Below are 3,535 nucleotides of genomic sequence, written 5' to 3' on the forward strand. Positions count from 1 at the left end.
ATATATCTGGAAACAATTATTTATTATGGATACTAGATGCTGAAATCCATCTTGATTCAATGGATCTTGGAGATACCATTAAGACTGAAAATAATGCATCCCAGAAGGATAAAGCTAAAGCCATGATTTTTCTTCGTCGTCATCTTGACGAAGGATTGAAAAATGAATATCTTACATTAAAAGATCCTGTAGATCTTTGGAAAGACCTTGAAGAAAGGTATAATCATCAGAAAACGGTGATACTTCCTCAAGCTCGATATGAATGGACGCACTTGCGTCTACAAGATTTTAAATCTATAAATGAATATAATTCTGCAATGTTTAGAATCACCTCACGAATGAAATTATGTGGGAAAAAAATAACTGACCATGATATGTTGGAGAAAACTTTCTCAACCTTCCATATCTCGAATGTGCTCCTGCAGCAGCAGTATCGAGAGAAATGGTTTAAAAAATATTCTGAGTTAATTTCTTGCCTTCTTGTTGCTGAACGCAACAATGAGTTGTTATTGAAAAATCATGAAGCGCGCTCAGTTGGCGCTGCCCCATTTCCTGAAGTAAATGTGGCAAATTACCCCAGAAGAGGTAAATGGCAAGGTTTTAATAATAAGAAAAATTATGGAAGGAAAAAAATTATGTTCAAAAGAGAGGATCTCACCAGAAGTGGGATAAAGAAAGGAATATCGGGTAGAATAAATCAACAGGGGATAAGTGTTTCCGTTGTGGTGGAAAGGGCCATTGGTCACGTACCTGTCGTACCCCAAGGCACCTAGTCGATCTTTACCAGGCATCTTTGAAAAAGGACGACAAAGGAAAAGAAACAAATTTTGTTTCAAATGATGCTGAGAACTCCACCACTCATTATGATGTATCTGATTTCTTTGAGGATCCTGAAGGAAATATTAGTCATTTGATCAATGATTGAATAGTTTAATATGTGGGATTGTGAAGTATCTATGTAAATAAATAATGTAAAGAACTTATTGTTAAGTTTTATTTTCTATGTATTTAAGTTTCAAATGTGATGTACATAAATAATGAAATATTAATGTTTATGAATTTTGAAATTATTAAATGTGTCAAATTTTAAAATAAAATTTTAGTATATGACATTATTTTATGTACAGTGTTTTTTAGAAAAATAATTCTGATCAAGTATTCAATTTAACTGTGCATACTACTCATTTTATTATTATTTGTTTTTGAAGAGAATGGCAAGGATATGTAATGAAGATGTATGCCTTGCGGATAGTGCAAGTTCGCACACTATTCTCAAAAGTGATATATATTTTACCCATCTTGTCCCAAAAGAGGAATATGTTAATACTATTATTGACTTAGGCAATGTGATAGAAGGCTCCGGAAGAGCTATAATTTTGTTTCCTAGAGGAACAAAATTTATAATAAATAATGCACTATTATCTACTAAGTCTCTGAGGAACTTGTTGAGTTTCAAAGATATTTGTCGAAATGGATATCATGTTGAGACGATGAATAGGGGAAATCATGAGTATTTATGTATCACAACTCATGATTCAAATAAGAAAGTTATATTAGAAAAATTACCCTCACTTTCATCTGGGTTGTATTATACCAAGATTAGTGCAATTGAATCACATGTCATTGTAAACTAGAAGTTTACTAGCTCAAATGAGTTCATAACTTGGCACGACCGATTGGGTCATCCGGGAACAACCATGATGAAGAGGATTATTGAAAACTCTCATGGACATTCACTAAAGAACCAGAAGATTCTTAAAACTAGTGAATTTTGTTGTGCTGCATGTTCTCAGGGAAAGTTAATTTTAAGGCCATCACCAGTAAAGATTGGATTTGAGTCCCCTGAATTCCTAGAAAGGATTCAAGGTGATATATGTGGACCTATTCATCTACCATGTGGATCTTTTAGATACTTTATGGTCCTAATAGACGCATCTTCGAGATGGTCACATGTGTGCTTATTATCTTCTCGCAACCTGGCGTTTGCGAGATTACTGGCTCAATTATCGATTAAAGCACAATTTCCAGAAAATCCAATCAAAGCAATTCGTCTTGATAATGCTGATGAATTTACTTCCCAAACCTTTGATGCTTATTGTATGGCTAATGGAATAAGTGTTGAACATCCAGTAGCTTATGTTCACACACAAAATGGTTTAGCAGAATCACTTATTAAACGCCTCCAATTAATTGCTAGACCTTGCTTATGAGAACAAATCTCCCAACCTCGGTTTGGGGGCATGCTATTTTACATGCCGCAGCACTTATTCGTTTGAGGCCAACGAGTTACCATCAGTTCTCTCCTATGCAACGAGCTTTTGGCCAGCAGCCAAATGTTTCCCATTTAAGAATATTTGGGTGTGCGATATATGTTCCCATTGCACCACCTAATCGCACCAAAATGGGACCCCAAAGAAAATTGGGAGTATATGTTGGATATGATTCTCCCTCTATAATGAGGTATCTTGAGATACAAACTGGAGATGTATTTAAAGCCCGGTTTGCGGATTGTCATTTTGATGAATCAAAATTTTCAACATTAGAGGGAGAGAATAAGCTTCCTGAAAAGGAACTTAACTGGAATGCATCATCGTTGATGCATTTAGATCCTCGATCAGGACAATGTGAACTGGAAGTTCAAAAGATTATACATTTGCAAAGAATAGAAAATGAATTGCTTGATGCATTTTCTGATAGAAAGAGGATAACCAAATCTTATATACCAGCGGAAAATGTTCCAATTCGAAATGATGTCCCAGTAGGACAAGTAGCCACTGAAGCAAATTCACGCCAGAAGTGTGGCAGGCCTGTCGGTTCCAAAGATAAAAATCCTCGAAAGAGAAAAGAGGTAAATAATATTCCTGTTGAAAAAGACATAGTAGAGACACCTGCAGTTGTCTAAAATCATGATATAACGCCAGAAGACGTTCAGGTACTTGAAAATAGTGAAAATGACGAGATCTCGATAAATTATGTCTTTACAGGAGAAAAATGAGACCGAAATAAGACAATTGTCAATGAAATATTTGCATATAATGTGGCATTAAATATCATGCATGAAAATAAGGATCTTGAGCCAAGATCAGTCGAAGAATATCGACAAAGGAATGATTGGCCAAAATGGAAAGAAACCATGAAGGCTGAATTAGACTCACTTGCAAAACGTGAAGTCTTTGGACCTGTAGTCCGCACACCTGAAGATGTAAAACCTGTTGGATATAAGTGGGTATTTGTGATAAAACGAAATGAGAAAAATGAAGTTGTGCGCTACAAAGCCCGACTTGTGGCACAAGGTTTTTCACAAAGGCCCGGTATAGATTATGAAGAAACGTATTCTCCTATAGTGGATGCGATAACATTGTGTTATTTGGTCAGTTTATCTGCATATCATAAACTGCATATGCATTTAATGGATGTGGTAACAGCCTATTTATACGGCTCATTAGATCGAGATATCTATATGAAAGTCCCTGAAGGACTAAAGATATCTAAACCATCCAATGAATATTCGCAAGGGTTATACTCAGTCAAATTG

Source organism: Arachis stenosperma, chromosome 9 (assembly GCF_014773155.1).
Source record: "Arachis stenosperma cultivar V10309 chromosome 9, arast.V10309.gnm1.PFL2, whole genome shotgun sequence".
NCBI lineage: Eukaryota > Viridiplantae > Streptophyta > Magnoliopsida > Fabales > Fabaceae > Arachis > Arachis stenosperma.